The sequence below is a fragment of the Rhododendron vialii genome, chromosome 2a (assembly GCF_030253575.1).
Source record: "Rhododendron vialii isolate Sample 1 chromosome 2a, ASM3025357v1".
Taxonomy (NCBI): Eukaryota; Viridiplantae; Streptophyta; class Magnoliopsida; order Ericales; family Ericaceae; genus Rhododendron; species Rhododendron vialii.
In genome coordinates this window covers 24571007-24590530 of record NC_080558.1, presented here as the reverse complement: position 1 = coordinate 24590530, position 19524 = coordinate 24571007, and the positions used below count along the sequence as shown (strand labels likewise).

Genomic DNA, 19524 nt, shown 5'->3' with positions numbered 1-19524 from the left:
CTTAACTACTACATGTACCAAACTAAAAATTTCTAAAAAGTTTCTCCTTTCATGGTTTGGACCCCCGATTACTTTTAATACCTTTTAAACGTCTTCAAATCACTTCTAAGCTTGATTGTTTGTATTCCAATGATTCGTTGATCATACTCACTCCTTTGGCTCTCGTCATAGTAAAAGAAAGAGTATAATTAAATGAATATGGTACTCGTACATTATTTATACATTTGGTTGATTGAAGTAGATGTTATGTCATGTTTCAATAAATGATATAGACTGTTAAGTGCTATGACGTGACGTGGTGATTGATGAAATGGAAAACGTACCGTAGAATTGTTATTGAACATCGTAGGCTATACAAGGTATATCGTGGGGTGTATAGTTGGTTGATGTGAGCCTGTCTAATAGTCTGAATGATAATAGGGTAATTTGTGTCATCATGATTCGTCTCGTTGATCTTCCTAAATTACTTTGTGTAACGCCCCGATATTTTAAACGAATATCAACAGCATTAATTATCATTTTCGAAAAAAAATTATTTAGTCAACCAAATATATACGGATGCTCCATCATAGGGATTTCTTTATTTCAACCCAAATGGAAAATACTGAGCTTTTATTCAAAGGTAAACATTTGTCTGATAAGCATTGAGCCGACTTCTCCTGAAAGATACTGACTCGGAAAAAAAAAATACTTAATTAACCTAAACAAAATCTGACATTTTGTTGAAATAACTTCAGAGCGGCTCTAATCTTGATACAGATCCCAAGCATACTCGGTCTCCGCTCATGGTATTCCTCCTATGTCAAACTGCTCCACCCTAGAATTCTGCACCCTCTGGCAAATTGATCGCCGAAGCAACCGATTTACCAAGATACAACGTATCCGTAAGTAATAATTCACCCAGTTGAATAATCCTAACCCTGCCAACCCCTTACTTTACAGTTAAGCAGTATTATCACAATTCATATGAAAATAGTAGAATGACAAGCATTAAATAAGTAAATCCATTGGCAAGCCTTTAAATTACCCACTTTTTTTTTTCTCACATTTCATAATCATTCCTACATCATAGTATCCATTGCTTTTCGAACTCAAAATTTTGTTGAACATATTTCAAACATTCTACTACCTTCAATATCATGGGGTATTAGTAGACTATCCACACAATTCTAGGTCCATCAAGCTGCCCTTAAGGTCTTGCTAGGCTACCCTCAATACCTGAGGTCTTGCTTGGCCACCCTCACAATTCTAGGTCCATCAGGCTGCCCTCAAGGTCCTGCTAGGCTACCCCCAATACTTGAGGTCCTGTCAAGCTGCCCATGAGGTCCTGCTTGGCCACCCTAGGTACATCAGGTCTTTCAGGCTACCCCCGAGGTCCTGCTAAGCCCACAACTTTCATCCGTTTTTCCTTTTCCATTAACCATAACAACGTCTGCATAATTTCTCATTTGAAACCACCAAGCGAACCTAAGTCCAATCCAACAAATACAACAACCATGAATCCATAATAACGTAATCAATAAACATAATAAGCAAGCATGGCAATTGATAGTTAAAGTTTTGTCGAACAAGTAGATTAGTTTAAGTTATTAACTCCTACATTTATCAAATTATTTGATTTAACACAATATGGTCTTGCTTAATAATATCTTCATATATCTATAATTTTAGTAAATCACTCAATCATTTTATTAAAAGTATTTGAGTCTCTTATTATTGTAAACAAAATTTTATTCTATGATGTACTTTGTCGTATCAAATTTTCTTTTCTTTTCTTTAAAAAAAAAGATATTCAAATAATTTTTTAATATTGCTCTATTCCCAAAAAAAGTTAACATTACTATTATTTGATATAGCCATTTTTTCAGTTTAAACCAAAGTAACACAATTATGGACTTATTTTGTAGGGAGGTATTCCCGAGCAGGTACATTTAGTTACCAAACATGTGATGTTTAGGAACACATGGTAAATACGACTAGACTTACCACCGGGCAGTTCGGTGAACAGTGATATGAGAAGTCATGGCTATAAATAGACTGTTCGGCAGTTAGAGACATTCTGATTACATTGGACCACGTTACATGTGAAGTAGTTGGTCCAAGCAGACTGTTCGGTTATGATACAGCCGAACGGATGTTGTAAAGAACCTACCACATGATACGAGTGATCACGGGTTGAAAGCAATGCAATCGATATCCGAATAAATGGTACGTAGGACCATAGTTTGAATATAGACAGGACAGTCATCATGCTAAACAAGTGTTCGGCAATATGGACCAGTGACATGAGAAGTCAATGGTCCAGGAAGGTTGTACGGGCTCAAGGACCAGTTACATGTGAAGTAACTGGTCCAAGCCGTCTGTTCGGCCATGAGACGGCCGAACAAAGATGGAGCTCCAATCGAGAGTAGGAGCAGAGGGAATGCTCTGGAAGATTCCAGAATATTCATGTTCCGTAAAGGAATAAGATCCCAAGAATATAGGATCTGAGAAAGATACCCAACAAGTATGGGATGATCGGCTCATAATGGAAAAGAATCCCAAAAAGACTCTTTTCCATAAACTGATAAAGGAAACGAGACTCCTTGATATCCTGGGTTTCCTATATGAGTTAGGAACCCTATGGCAACACGGATGCTTGGCCAGCAAACATACGCAAATCTATAAATATGAGGCAAACCTAGAGGCAAAAGGTACGCAATATGTTGCATTATTATTGCTTTCCTACTGATAATTAGGGTTGAGTTTTCTAGTACGTGATACTAACAAAGGCATCGGAGGGCCTTTGCCACGAGAGGCAAAGGTGCACTCACCCCCTATCTATTTTGCAGATTAGGGTTCAGACGTCGAGCTAGGGTTCCGGTGAAGAGGCACGAATAAGCCGTTGCAATCCAGCTGATCCGAAGCATCAATTGTTTTCATCCCCCTACATATTTATCAATTACTTGTATACAAATTAAATTCACAAGAGGACAAAACACATCATTTGGGCCAAAATTATAAACTTAGGAAACCCAGGGGATAAGTGTAATTGTTGTGCCATTTTTTAAACTTCCAGCGATTATGAACAGTTCCCAAAAACGTGAATAGAGTTTACGCCTAAGAATAGTGAACAGTGAATTTTCAGAAAAACTGGGTTTCATTCATTCGATTCCAATTTCAATTCTTTTCGATTCTAATCATAAAAACTGTAGGGGTTCGATTTGATAGGTTCTTAGTCGTGGTTCGGGTTAGATTCCTTCTTCCGTAGTTATGTGCTCCCTCCGTTGTACCTGCAACAAGTCATAAGGGCTGATATTGCCTGGTGACCCTCTGACAATCAAGTTAGATCTCAGGGAAGATATGGAGGTCTAGGGTTAGGGTCGAATGGCATACCTCTCTAGGTTAATATCCCTATGTATTTATAGACCTTCGTTTGCTTGGCCTCCAAGCTAGCGCGTGGAGGGTACGCTTGGGTAATCGTCTCGGGCAACGTCATATGTGTCGTAGGGGATAAGGAAGTTATAGAGCACATGGCCAAGTCAGACCCCAATGATTGTGCTCATCGCTCAATCTTGATGGGTCCCCCCTAGTGCAACTATTTTCCTTCGTATGTCCTCAGGAGCTCTAGACCGAGTACGCTTCGTGCTCCAAGATCACTCCGAAGCCTACTCCGGAGTCCCTTTCCTGATCGTTTAACCGAAGAGAGTCTCAGACCTTTCCCAAGCCTTCACAAAGTCATTGGCTGGTTCACTCGTGAGACCTCGGTTCATTGTGGCTCGAAAGGATATCCGAACCCCTTAACCGAAGCCACCACAATAGCCCCTCAACTTGTGGGAGTGATATCTTCGAACTCGCGGAAGTTTACTCTGCTCGTGAATCGTCACATTGGAATTCATTATCCTCAAGTAACTGAAGCAAAAAGCGGCCTCAGTAATTGTCAGATCATTGACTCCAACCTAGATGCCACGCGTCATTTATCGCCGAAATGCTTCGAATTGATGGGAGCCTCGGCACGTGAAATGTCAATTGATTGGTACGAAACATCTTTACAAGGAAACGTGCCAGACCCCTAGTGGCTCGGTGATTCGGCGCTCCGACTTCCCTGCAGAACCCTTATCATCGACCGTCCGATGATGACACGTGTCAGAGATCCTACAGCTTGGTGCACGATGCTTCGTTTCCCGCGCAATCCTTTGAATCTTCTCCTATAAAAGGGGTGGTTGGAGAGAGAATGGGCAATCTCTCTCTCTCTCTCTCTCTCTCTCTCTCTCTCTCTCTCTCTTCTTACGATGAACTGCTGCCGCCATTGCTATCTGTTGTCGATCGAGATTTCGAGTGATTCGGAAGCGAATCTTCTTTTTCTTGACCACCACAGTGTTAGCTAACCATTTAGGGTATTGAACTTCTCGAATGGCCATAGTCGACGCATACTCGCCATTTGCCATTCTTTTTCTTGACCACCACGGTGTTAGCTAACTATTTAGGGTATTGAACTTCTTGAATGGCCCGAGTGTTTAAGAGCTGGTTAACCTCTTCTATTATAGTTTCGGAATGGATCGGGGAGGATAGCCTTGTTCTTTGAACAACTGGACGCTTGATTTTGTCAATGTTGAGCTCGTGGCAAATGAACGAGGGATCAACTCCGGGCATCTCGTATGGGGTCCAAGCGAATACTTCAATGTTGGTTTTGAGGAAGTCGACCATCTGGTTCCGTTCGGTGTCACTAAGTGAGGAACCGACAAGGAAAAAGCAAGAGCCGTCCTCGTCGATGGAGATGGTGACAAGGTCTTCAACTGCTTTCTCGTCGGCTCTTCTTCCCACATCTTCAAGAACTGGGGCCTTGGGGACCTCAATGAGGTTGACTCGGGATGTCTGTTTGCTGCTTCGGACCGCGTTGACATAGCACCATTTTGGTTGTCGAGGAGATCTTCCTGATGTCCATAAGCGCCGATAAATCGGACCACTTGGTGATAAGTAGAGGCAATAGCCTTCATCTTATGTAGCCAAGTGCGCCCGAAAATGGCGTTGTAAGGGCTAGGCACGTCCACCACAACAAATTCCATCTCGAGAGTTACCGAACCGGCGCGAACGGGGAGGGTTATCATGCCAAGAGGCCAAACCAGAGCCCCATTGAACCCGATGAGGGGGACTTCGGAAGGACAAAGGTTGATCTTAGAAAGTTTTAAGTCTTTGAATAGGGAGTAGTACATAACCTCTGCCAAGCTGCCTTAGTCTATGAGGATGCGTATGACGTTAAAGGTGCCGATGCGAAGCGTGACCACGAGGGCATCGTTATGCGGGAGCTGGACGCAGTCTAGGTCCTTCTCGGTAAAAGAGATAGTCCACTTAGAGCCGTCATCGGTACAAGCACGCTTTGGCTCGGGACCGACCAACACGACTTGCTTGGAGGAAGATGCGTTGTTTAGCTGCTCGGTCTCCGAGCTCTTGTCTCGACCTCCTTTGGATTGTGTGATGACCGGGCTTTTTCCTCATCCACTTTTTAGGCACTCGCGATACCCCTTGGTTTGGTACTCCATGAGGCCACCGTCCTCTTTTGCAACCTTGGTGAAACTAGGGGTGGGTTCGCGACGCTCCTTCTCGATTTTGACAGAATGGGTGGAGGAGGCGGAGACGCTTCCAGGTCTGAGTCTTTCGAAGGCGGATGGTTTCCCCCAGGGACCCTTAGGGTTAGGAGAACGAGAGCGCTCCCTACGCCAGGTATCATTTTCCATGCGGCCATCCTCCTCTGGCGGTGCGAGTCGGTCCTTGATGGAAGGACGGGACCGATGCTCCACTAGAGGGCCTCCTTCGCGACAGTGGGGAGGACTGTGGTGGCTTCTTCGACCGCCCCGGCTCCCGACGGAATGGGATGGGGACATCTGGAGGAGATGCTTGATCTCTACGAGCTCGTCCCTGACGTGCTTGTCACGCTCTACGACCGTCGCAAGGTCGTCAACCTTTCGCTCCAGGTGACGTATGTAGGTGTGGAATTCAAAGGATGGACCCGCGTCCAGCGTCGAGACTCCGGCTCTGACTCTGATGAACACGTGTGCTTTCCCCAGGGCGTTGGCTCCACCGAAGCTCAGGTTATGGTCTCCAAGGGGACCAAGCCTTAGGGTGGTATCGCTGGGGTGCGAATCTTCAACCTCCACCATATCTGGTTCAGGAGTGGTGAACGGGGCTCTTGAGAAAGAAGGAAACAAACATTGAGAAGGAGACTAGATCCCCAGCAGAGTCGCCAAATTGTAGGGGTTCGATTTGACGGGATCTTAGCCGTGGTTCGGGTCAGATTCCTTCTTCCACAGTTCCATGCTCCCTCCGTCGTACCTACAGCAAGTCACAAGGGCAAATATTGCTCAGTGACCCTCCGACGATCAAGTTAGATCTCAGGGAAGATATGGAGGTCTAAGGTTAAGGTCAAATGGCGTACCTTTCTAGGTTATTATCCCGTTGTATTTATAGACCTTCGTTTGCTTGGCCTCCAAGCTAGCGCGTGGAGGGTACGCTCGGGTAACCGCCTCAGGCGATGTCATATGTGTCGTAGGGGATAAGGCAGTTACGGAGCACATGGCCAGGTCAGACCCCAATGATTGTGCTCGTCGCTCAATCCTAATGGGTCCCCCCTGGTGCAACTGTTTTCCTTCGTATGTCCCGGGAGCTCTGGACCAAGTACGCTCCGTGCTCCAAGATCACTCCGAAGCCTACTCTAGAGTCCCTTTCCTAATCGTTTAACCGAAGAAAGTCTCGGACCTTTCCCAAGCCTTCACAAAGTCATTGGCCGGTTCACTCGTGAGACCTCGGTTCATTGTGGCTCGGAAGGATATCCGAACCCCTTAACCGAAGCCACCACAAAAACTAACAACTTAGTACATTAATATACTTAGGGAGAGGTCGAAAAAGGATTATAATACCTCGAATTCGATTGAAAAACACGATGGACGGTTTTGGTAAATTTTGACCGACCGGGACGAAAGACTTCGGGACTGACTTCGGACAAGTGGGTGACATTTTTAGGATATTTGGGAACTCAATGAATGACTTGTGAACTGAATTGTTGTTTGGTTGAAAGCAAAACAAAAACCCACCATTCAAGCATAGAGCTTGAGAACTGATGATATCTTGTTGCGGCATAGAGTCGGCTGAGATAGTGAGCTTGAGAATGCGAGCGTAGAGCTACTGAGATTAGAGCTATTGAGTATTCCATCTTCCATCTTCCACGGGGTTTGATTTGTTCCTCATGCTTGGGATGTTTATGCACGCCTAGGATCACCTCATCAACAAGGATCACCTCATCAACCTAGTTCTGAGTACATTCTACATTCCACATGCTCGAGATTGTCCCCAAGGCTAGATTCCACATGCTCGGGATTGTCCCCAAGGCTAGTTCTAGCCATGTTCCACGTCAACTTGTTGACCCAAAATGCCATAAGGTTTGTTAAATGCTTCGGCTATTATTGTCTTTAGAGGTTTCCATTGCCTTCTTCAACTTGGTGCCATGGAAAGTTCCATCGCCTCGACTGATGGGTGATCCACACATATGCTCTAGGAGATTTCCATCGCCTCTTTTAGCAAATTCAACTTGTTTTGGGAGATTTCCATCGTCTTTGTTGATGAGGTGATCCTTATGCACGCCTAGGAGATTTCCTTCGCCTCCTTGTTAGGTAGATTTCCATCGTCTTTGCTAACGAGGTGCCTTCCGGAGCCCGAACGCTTTCTGAAAGCTGGCCATACAAATGCTTTCTAAAGGACTTTAGCAACACAAATGCCTTCACACATGCCTTCTGAAGGACTTTGGCAATACGGGTGCCTTTTGGAGGACCTTCAGCAATACGGATGTCTTTTGGCAATACAGATGCCTTCTGGAGGACTCTAGCTTCTTTGTAGTTTGGATTTCTGATCATGACAACTCTGAGTAGTACTCAACATACTGGAGCGATCGCGAAGACTGAGAGCCTACTTATCACTTGAATGTGGAGAACATTCAGAACTACCTGCAATTCCACATTCAAATAGTTTAGAAAACGACATGAATAAGAAAACAATATTCAACAAATTTGGAATCGACCACGGGCCGAAATTCTTTTGTAACGCCCCGAATTTTGGGAATGTTAAATAGACATTTTCATTGAAAATCTAAATAGAGTCTGGCTCAATATTACATCATAATTCTCACAAGAGTACTTTTATTCAACAAAAGGAGGGGAAACTAGGGTTCCTATCTACTGCTCCGCCTGCTCCTCCATCCTAGCCAGCTCCTCGGCTCCGAAAGTCTCTAAGGTGTAGAGTTCTCCCTGTTCATCTACAAAGTCTGACACATTATACCAGCGTCGCCACCAGTATAATATGTCAAGGTCACCAAAGGTAACACCATGAGCTACGAAAGCTCAGCAGAACAATCTCATACCCGCTAACCCATAACTTACACATAATAGGGCATAGAATCAGTGAGATCCACATAGTACATGCGTATTTAACAAAACAATTAACAATGACACATCCACATTCACTATTCAACTAACGTTGGTGTCCGTGATTTTTGAGTTTCTCCTACGCAATATCTCGTAAACCGTGTCTCCATTTTCCACTTTTCATTTTCCAAATCGACATTTCCAAAATCATTTTTATACACCCAACCTCGGTTCCGCCGCTCCGGGTTCTCGAGTATCCGCACAATGGTTCCGCTGCTCTGGGTTCCCATTGGCACACAGGTGGCATTGGCACCTCTCCGCGGTAACCAAGCCACACACCCTACCTCGGTTCCGCCGCTCCGGGTTCCGGGTATCCGCACAATGGTTCCGCCGCTCTGGGTTCCCATTGGCACACAATTGGCATTGGCACCTCTCCGCGGTAACCAAGCCACACACCCTACCTCGGTTCCGCCACTCCGGGTTCCTGAGTATCTGCACAATGGTTCCATCGCTCCGGGTTCCCATTGGCATATACACACACACACACCACGCAATGGGCTACCACGTCCGGCCTCACTTGTGGTTTCAAAATATTTCTTTTTTTTCAAAACACATCTCATCATTAACCATACCCTAGGTGCCATGTTTCTACTTTCTCGATTTCTGTGTCTTGTTTTCATGCAACGACTCCGCGGTAGGACTTTTCACATACGTAATCATAAATCATTCATTGTAATCTCGAAACTAAACTAGCAAGATCATCCAACTCTATATTATTCTATCATGCTCATATCACAACTTAAAGCATAACGCCACATGTACGGACGCCTTTGGAGTGAAAATCACTTATGCTTTCCAACAAGACAAGTAATGCAAGCAATTCATGTACACATGCTCATAACCATCCTAAAGATCAAAATACGAATACTTCTACCAAACAATAAAGTCTTATCTTTCGAAAATCGTTCTTTCTTCCTTTGTGGGAAATTCAAAACAACACATGTTTATTAGAGTAGAAGTCGATTATTCTAACATGCTCATACTTCCATTAGCGAGAATAAGTTTACTATCTATCATGCATTTCAAACCTTATAGGCAATAGATAACCTTATATACTTAATGATAGGGTATAAAAAGATGCTACGTTATACTTTCCAACCTACGGTTTAATGTTATACGTTGAGTTTAGTGGACAAAGGGACTCTACATATACTTAGAGATAGGGGATAAGAATAATCTACCGTTCTTCTTGGCGGTAGGGCGGCTACGGAAAAGTAAGTCTGCTATTAGACGGAGTGACTTCCTACGATAAGCTTCCGGTAGCTTCGAAAGAGAAAGGTTTCTCTCAAAACTAGTTCTTGACTAAAAACTACTAACTTTTGGATCGAGAGGGTGGTTGGGTGGCGGTTTAGTGGCGGCTTAGGATGAGTTTCAAGAAGAACTTCAAGAAAAACTCAAGAACACCAAGAACAAGAAAGAACAAAGTAAGAACTCAAGAATTTCTAGAGAGAGAAGTTGAAAGGTTGGAAGGTGTGAGTTAAATGGAAAGAATGGGGTGCTATTTATAGCAAAAGTCTTGGCTATTACCCAAAGAATAAAATTTTTCCTAGCAATTATTGTCCAATGGGTAAAGATTTTCCTAGAAAAATAATAGGCCAAGAGGTACATGTACCCATATATAAATATATTTGTGTACTTAGAAAATCTAGTAAAATACTTTACAAGGTACTATATAATCTTTTAAGATTTTCAAGTATCCAATAAAAAAATATAAGATCAAAATTTCCTAATAAACTAATCTAATAAGCACATGTTCCTATTATATTATTATATATATACACACACACATGTCCAAGTTTTCAAATATAAATGTAAGTACTATTAGGTACCATATAATCCATCAAGATTTTCAAGTATCAAATAAAATATATGGCCAAGATTTTCTTATTAGAATAATTCAAGAAGTACTAGTACTTATATATTTATTAGTGTACTTAGAAATCTAGGAAATTAGATATTCACATATCTTTAATGCATATAAACACATAGGAAAATCTATGAAGTGATTTATTTAATAAACCTTAGTACTAGTTAGTAAGACTAACTTATTATCCAAAGGATAATATTTTTCCTTGCATTTTTTGACCAATGAATAAAAGGAATAAGGTAATATATACTTGAATAATATTTGAAATAACCAAATGTCCTTTAGGTATGTGTATATAAGTCTCTATACAACTATATATGAGTACTTTATCAAATCTAGCACAAAATATCTTTGATAGAAAATCTAAGTTTTCTATTGTCCAATGGATAAAAGTTTTCCTAACTTTTATTGTTCAATGGGTAAAGGTTAAGAGATAGGGTTAGGAGAAAGTAACTAGATGAATTGATAGTTAGGTTTCCTCAACTAATTGGTTAGAAGCTAACTACACTTGCCAAGTAGGGCTTTTAATCAAGAAACGAATTTTAGAGGCCAAAATCTAATTATGACAGATTTTTAGAAATTAAAAAGGGATTTCATAAGCAATCCAAGTAATTAAAAATAAAAATTCAAATTTTTAACAAAATTTTTGTTTACCAAAAATCAGGGTCGTTACACCTTTTATGCTGACTGCTAGGGGCAAGGCCACCACACTTTTAAGGAGCCTAGTTCAAACATTGAACCATTTTGGGCGACATAGTGCGACGCAACACATATGAACATTAATCTGAGCATTTTAAGAAGAAAACATAAGCCCCCTGTTTAGGCCATGAATGCTAGCTCAATCGTGTGTGATAATGATAACTTAATTGCCCCTAGCACAGAGATATGCAATGTATGCAACAACGAATATGAACGCAATGCTTCTCTTGCTGGCATGCTCTTTGATAGTGCTATGTGACAGCCCTCCATAAAACGGTTTGTGGCAGGGCTGCCCTTCCAGGATATGGCACCCTCCAAGCTAGATTGAGCCAAGTATGTTGGTGAAGAGACAGGCTCCACGGAGCGTCTTTTCACTGTCCCTTTGCTTCCTACCTGCAAAATTGTTAGTAAACCATGCTTATGTTGATAGGCAATGAGAGCGGGATGGTTTCGGCTGACACAAACAGCTCGCCCGATTTATGGCCTCAAACTCATTTCTTTTGCTTTGCTGCTCGCATCATGGTGATGGTGGTTACACTTAAATACTCCTATTTAGAAGAATTCTTGTAGGAAATGCTCTGCTGACGATAGTAATTCCCTGAACAAGAGCAGCTCATATTTGAAGTTAGTCCAAACAAATGTCATGTAATCAAGAAACCAAAACACCCACCATAAGGATGTGTGCATGAAAGATTAGGGCCAAGAGATGATGCAAATGCCCAAACCAGATGACAGGATGATAATGGTATGCACACAAATTCGCAATGTATTCTGGACATCTCAACTTTCGCGTATTTGATCCGATGCTTCCTAAGGTGACTCACTACTGACAAACCTTCACACCAGCCAAGCAGTTATGACAAGATAAGATTTAAAACATCGCGACACTCTAGTGATAGTACTGCTTGGCCAAGAGCCCATCTTGCTACACTCTTCATGAAATGGGAAACTCATGTTATCTCCTCAAATGTTTGCAGATAATAAATGTGCCCATGTTGCTGTGTCAAGAATGCTTAGGATAAAATTAGCTTTGAAAACTTTTCCTCGAGAATTTCAAAATCATACCATTCCATCAATCATGCACCACATCCATACCACTCAATTTTCCATGAGACATAGCTTCACAAACACATGCCCCTAGTCATTTTAGGTGTGGTCATTGTGTTGAGTCAATCGTCACGAGTTGAATTGTTAAATGGCTATCCTCACGGGAGGTTGGATATTTCTAAGAGGAGAGTAGAGGAGGGCCTAGTCAAACCCCTTATCCTATATGAGTCTTCATGATGTGCACTTTGCCAAAGTGATACGTACCCCATGATGTTTGCTTATCGCATCACTTTTCCATACTGGTTATGCCCCTAGTGCCTTGGATCCTGCTTCTAAGTCATGTTCTTCAATCTGAGAGGACTTTATTATGGACCATAATGTAGGCTTAGGGTTTTGGCTTAAGAAAAGAAGCGGATGTAAAGGCTCAAACCTAACTTCTACTCATGCTTGGATTATAAAAGCTAGCAGCCATCTTCAACATTCTTATCAACTCTTGTCGCCTCTTGTCTCACTTTGTGTGAAAGAGTTATTTTCTTCAAAATTTCCTTTGTATGGATTGGAAAAATGTTTCCTTCAAAATGCCCCTTGTATGATGAGGTGCTCATTTTTTTCATTGATATTTTTTTCATATTTCCTTTTTGTATTTTTTTGTTTGCCCCAGCGTAAGGGATAGCAGGCTTTTCAAAGGAATTATCCAGAAGCTCAACATGGCTAGCAAGGGATAAGTGTACGATAGATGAAATAAATGCCTCTCTTCGTTTTGAATCATACAACAAAGTGATAGGGATCCTAGCTAAAGATTAAGAGCTTTGATGTTTAACCAAGTGGATTTTCTAAAATTGAGGACAATTCTTTGAGACACATAGCAGATGCAGGGAGACATGGTTGATTTCTCTCTTCATTCGTGCTCTAACTTTTGCCTAGACCGCCCTTGCGGGTTTTCAATCTAGCGAGCTCATCTTTTCTTTTCTTTTTTTCTTTTTTCTCCTTTTTCCTACTCTTCATATAGCATGATTTGCTTGCAAGTGATCTCTGCGGGGGTGCAAAAATGTTTCAACTCTTTCTTAGCTCAACAGAAATGACATGGGTCATAGATTTGAAAACTCATTCTTAGCATCTAACAACTCCAGTGATTTATGATGTGTTTCAAAAAGATATCATGAGATCACTTTGAAATCCCTAAGGATCGTTTTTCAACATTTGACGTTATCATGAACATGCTATAGCAGCAGCTCAGCACATAGGAAAATAGTTTGAAAACTTTGGCCGACCATAAGGTGCCTACGTATCCTAAAAAGAATCAGGCCATTCGTAGTTCAAGTCCAAGGAGATTTTCATTTTAGGTCCACATTTCATGCTAGGTGCAACAAGCCGACCTACGACCCAAAATAAACTCGTAGCCTTTTAAAAGAGGAACAGATACGGACCAAAACAATAGCCAAAGGTAGCTAGACAATACTCTTCAAAAGATTGCCTCATAGCCTAAGACGTGACAGGCATGGATGCTGCTGCCCAGTGATCAAACTCAGTAGGATCAATCTTCTCTTGATCGATGAGGTCTTGGATCGCATTCTTGAAAGCTCCGCATTCTCTGATAAAGTGACCATTTACTTGGTGGTACTTGCAATACCCTCCGCCTTTTTGTATAAATTTAGGAAATTTTGGCTGTAATGGCTTTAATACCCCTTTTGCTTCCAAGATAGAGAACACCTTCTCCAAGTTCATTCCAAGAGGAAAAAAATTTCTCTTTTACTTATGGTTGAGATGAGACCCCACTAGTTCAACATTACTGTTGCTTATGTTCATGTTACAGCTATTTTTCTCTTTGAGAGATTCCTGGTTTAGACCGACGGTATCGAGAAGAAGTTGTTTCTCATGTTGCTGCTGCAGGTTCATCATTGTTCTTCCTTGTCTTTCCTTTTTCCGCTTGAACTGCTTTCTTCGTCCATCTAGCAGGGGGGGTGGAGGTGGAGTTTGTGGAGAACTTCTTTGCAAACTGTGAACAATGGTAGCTAGAGGAGCCATTGATTCAGCCAATACATTAACTTTTGCGGCCAGAGTTTCAATCTTCTTGTCAACCATCGCTGTCACGTCTTAAACCAAACCCAAAATTTAGGAAAAGCAAAAAACTCGATTACGCTCAAGCTGAGATATCCAAAATCAATTGTTTATGCAATGCACACAATAGACACACTCATTGCCCTTAATATGCAAATCTAGTATGATGGGGTGGCTTAACCAAATGATACTCAATGTTGACACGTGGTCATGTAACGTGCTATGAGAAGAAATGAGAGTGATGGACTCCTCCTTTGATTTAGTCTCATGCATCGTTAGAGAAGGGTAAAAAAAAATGATATATATAGCACTATAGCTACTTGCACAGATTATGGATGAGTCATGCATAGTAATTCGTGTGCATGCATGAGTTTATTGGATACCATAGATAGCTAGCAATTTTTGATATGGATGATTCTTAAGACTCGTTGCTTACAAATACTGTATGCCACTTAATATCCTACTTCCAAGCCAATCCACACTATAAGATAGACCGAAAAAGCTGAGCAAATGACTACAACGGAGAGTAGAGTCAGAGTCCACCACTGTGCTAGTGACTATTTGAATGTTGCACCTTACTCAACTTTTGGTTTTAAGAAAAACTTGTCATTTGAGGATTATTATCAGGCATTGCAAAAAGTTTTGAAAGTTTTTCTCTCTCTTTCAATTCTTGGTTAGGGAAGATTCCTTCACTCCAAACAATGCTAATGCGACCTTTTACCAACTTTGGTTTTATTCTTTCAGCAAGTGTTTATCAAAACTTATTTTTACCAAAGCACATTGGGGTTGATCTTTCAGAAACTCATTCAACAAGTTTTTTCCTTTTTCTCTCTCTTTCTTAAAACATGATTGAGGTAATTGGGATCCACATGATTACCTGCCAGCACATTGACAAACTCCTAAATCTTACCGACTCGTTGCAGTAAGCATGCTCAAAATTTTTAATTTTAAAAGATGGGTTGCTACGCCGATTTGGAAATAGGAATCAAAGCCCTAAACTTGTCATGTTGAATCATCCATTTGAATATTGCCACTTCTATCGATAATATCCTCAATCTTGCATGCCATCACCCATAACCTACTCTTCCACTTCGCACTCCTCCTTTCTCTCGGCCTTTCAAAGCAGAGATTGCTAGAGTAACCTCAATTCAATTTTTGGTGGGCGGCTTACACTACTGCCATTGTTTGATGTTGCTTTAGAAATCTATGCTCCGTGGTGCTTCAAGTGAAGTAGGAGTAGGAAGTAAGCAGTGGTGCTTTCAACTTACCAAAAACATACCTTGCAGGCAATGCTATGCCTCAGTGCTCAACTATAAAGACTATGAGTTAGGGCTCTTAGGTCAAGCCCCAACCCTTCTACACAGATAGCGATGTTACAACAACATATACAAGGTGTGAGGAATTGAAGAACTTCTATAAAAGATGCAAGTAGATTCCTAACCTGCGGGATCCTGTCTTATTTTGATAGGTTCTATGGCTTTCTAACGCATGTAAGGTTTGGGTAGTCTCAAGGGTGCTCCGTTGTCAAAGGGTGCCAGTCCTCTCGCCAGCCCATCATAGGCGGCGATCGGGTGATCCCCTTTTTGATATACCACTAGGTACAAGTGACTGTGGAGTTTGCTGGAACCCCTAACATAGCCCGTAACATGCCGAGATATTAGGTGAACTCAACGAGGTTGCCCGCTCGATGCATATGATAAAAGAATTAGATAAAGAAAATATTAATCCTATGTCAAACTTTTTGGTTATGGCTCTCAAGTCCCCAGCAAAGTCGCCAAATACTGTAGACACCTCCCAAACGGGGCATCGCCATATAGATTGATCACGTTTGTTTGCTTTCCACTTCATAAACCAAGATCGTGGATATTCCTATGGCTAGGAAGATCTCCACACGATAGCGGTTATCATCAAAATAGAGTCGCCACCTAGTTTATAAAAACTGGGAAAAACAAATAGAGATTATGGGTACAGGAGCCAAGAGTACAATAAGGGGAAGGTGTTAGGCACTCCTCTTTGCCCAGTCTTGAGACTGGCCCATAATCGTTCGACATACGATTAATACATGTTTTATCTAATTCTAAACAAGTAATCTATTTATTTAGCCTTTAACAGTAGATAAGATGAGCCAGAACAGTAATTGAAACATGCATAAAAATAGACAAGAAAGATGGACTGTCCCGGGAAATAGATCCCTCGGCCGATGAATGGATGTCACGGCCGAGGGATCCCACTAGATCGATGTATCGGCCGAAGGATTGATTCCCCAACCGATGTTCTTCCTCACACCAGACTAAATGATTAACAAAAAATCAAAATGCTACGATTAATGTACAGAAGCATAAAAGAATCAAACCAATAGGCCCCAGGGCCTTACCACCTTGGTCCCTTAGTGCTTGATTGCTTCGGATTGAGGGTGATTGATTTATCTTCTTCTCAAAACCCTAGGATTAGGGTTTGTACTTCGGGGTTTGATCGCTCGGGATGTGGCTGCTCACAAAGGTTTAGGGCTTTTGTAGAGAGGAAATGAGAGATGATTTCTACAGAGATTGGAGGTATGAGATGGGGGAATTGAATGTTAATTTTGGAACCATAAGGTCTCTTTATATAGGCAATTGGTGACTCACTCCGGCCAATCAAATGGCGTGAATCAATAAGGTAGTTTAGGGTAACAAGATCTCTGCTCGAATCTACTTTCGTAGCCCGAAAGAATTGAAAAAATATTGCTAGGGTTTTGGTGCGTCAATCAAACGAATGACAGAACATTTTAGAATTCTAGAAAAAGACGATTTGGCAGCTGAGGAATGGATCTGGCGGCCGAAGAATCGATCTGGCGGCCGAAGAATCGATCCGGCTGCCGAGGAATCGATCTCTCAGGGAGATTTTCAAGCAACATGTTTCATGAGTGAAAGAATGATGTTGAGGCTGTGAGATCAATGTTACGGCCGAAAGATAGATTTTCCTAGGATACTGTATTTCTATTTGAAAGGCTATTTGGCTCTGGATTGGGTCCTCTAAGTGGCTAAAAGTACTCACCATAAGTCTATGTGTTCACAATAAGTCAATCAACAATCACTGTATCCATATCATCATCGGGATGGTCCCCAAGGTGGGACTTGAAATAATCGTTAGGCCAAATTGGGGTGTCTACATCTTGAACCATTGCCTGTTTGATTGGGGCAGGAAAGTACTTGTTGAGGAAGATTTCTTCAAACCTCTCCCAAGTCATTGTCTCTGTAGCATGTGTACTCTTCATTAGTTTCCACCAATGTTGCGCTTCTCCTTGCATTTGGTAGGTGGCTAGCACGATGCGATTGTTATTTCCACGGATGTCTAAAACTTCAAGGATTTTCTTATTTTCTTCCAACCAAGATTCCGTAGCAGCGGGGTTCGGTTCGCCTAGAAAGTACGGTGGGCAGCATTTACAAAATTCGTTCAATGCCTGACTCCTAGTCAGAGGGCCTCGTGGTACATGTGTGGCCTGTTGTTGATGTTGAGGATTGGCGGTGGCTGCGGCAATAAATGCTTGCATGAGTTGAAACAGGTCTTGCACTCCGATTTGTCCATTCGGCTGTGGACCTCCGTTTTGTCCAATGTTTTGGCCATTATTCTGGTTGTTTTCATGCGAACCGTTTATCGTTTCTATCATCTAAAATATATAAATTTAAGTCAGGGGTGTCCATAAGCCGTGTTGGCGATCATTAGTAGTAGCTGAATGGTTTTGTTGATTTCAGGTGTATATTGCATGAGAGTTAGTGTTGACATGACCTCGGGACTCGTGCAAGCATTCTTGTCAACATAAGCATCATTGTCGTTGGCATCAGGGCTACGCGTATTGTCCTTGCTGCTGGGGTCGACAAAATGACCATAGAGAATGACGTCGTTGACCTTTTGTACCAATCTTGTAATGACTACCCCACGAAGTTAGGTTTAGGGTTTCAAGGGTTTCTAATTATCATGTTAACAAATCAGTTTCGTGACAAATATTTTGAAGTTATAAGAATAAGTAATATTACTATTATGTGTGTGTGTGTGTGTGTATATATATATACACACATATTTTTAACAATTCATAATAATGAAATGTCACCCTTTTTCTCCTCTTTTTTTAAGAATATTAAATAAATAATAGCAAACTAGTCACATATCAATACAGGGAACGTCATATAGACTGGACACGTACCATTTACAATTAGCCTAGCTATTAGTCATACAAGTAAAGCCTATGTTTTCTCACAGTACTCTCCCGAAATTTAGGTCAGGTGATGACTTGATTTGTACTTATAGTTTAGACTTAAAATACATAACAACTACAATTAGTAACTCAGGTTTACGCTCTCGAAAGTGATCTACCCCATCTACCCAAGGCCGAGACTTGAACGTATGCTCTGATACCATTTGTAACACCCTGATATTTTAAACGAATATCGCAGCATTAGTTATCATTTTCGAAAAAGATTTATTTGGTCAACCAAATATATACGAATGCTCCATCATAGGGATTTCTTTATTTCAACCCAAATTGAAAAAACTAAGCTTTTATTCAAAGGTAAACATTTGTTTGATAAGCATTGAGCCAACTTCTCCTGGAAGATACTAGCTCGGAAAAAAATACTTAATTAACCTTAACAAAATATGACATTTTGTTGAAATAATTTTAGAGCGACTCTAGTCTTGATATAGATCCCAAGCATACTCAGTCTCCGCTCCAGGTATTCCTCCTGTGTCAAACTGCTCCACCCTAGAATTCTGCACCCTCTGGCAAATTGATCGCCGAAGCAACCAATTTACCAGGATACAACGTATCCGTGAGTAATAGTTCACCAAGTAGAATAATCCTAACCCTGCCAACCCCTTCCTTTATAGCTAAGCAATATTATCACAATTCATATGAAAATAATAGAACAACAAGCATTAAATAAGTAAATCCATTAGCAAGCCTTTAAATTACCCTTTTTTCTCACATTTCATAATCATTCCTGCACCATAGTGTCCATCGCTTTCAAACTCAAAATTTCGTTGAACATATTTCAAACATTCTGCTACCTTCAATACCATAGGGTATTAGTAGACTATCCACACAATTCTAGTTCCATCAGGCTGCCCTCAAGGTCCTGCTAGGCTGCCCTCAATACCTGAGGTCCTGCTTGGCCACCATCCCAATTCTAGGTTCATCAAGCTGCCCTCAAGGTCCTGATAGGCTACCCCAATATTTGAGGTCCTGCCAGATTGCCCTGAGGTCCTGTTTGGCCACCCTTGCTATATCCGGTCTTTCAGGCTACCCTCAAGGTCCTACCAGGTTACCTCCGATCAATACGAGGTCCTCTAAGGCTCCCCCCGAGGTCCTGCTAAGCCCATTACTTTCATCCGTTTTTCCTTTTCCATTAACCATAACAACGTCTGCCT

At 41.6% G+C, this 19524-nt stretch overlaps 1 long non-coding RNA gene across 1 annotated transcript; it reads right to left on the bottom strand.

Annotated features, from left to right (window-relative positions):
• Window positions 1-597: 597 nt before the first annotated feature.
• Window positions 598-19229, bottom strand: LOC131315843 (uncharacterized). Its single transcript, XR_009196918.1, has 2 exons — window positions 19070-19229; window positions 598-1016 (listed from the first exon to the last, which is right to left on the bottom strand). It is a non-coding gene; the product is annotated as an uncharacterized LOC131315843 (long non-coding RNA).
• Between the last annotated feature and the right edge of the window lie 295 nt (window positions 19230-19524).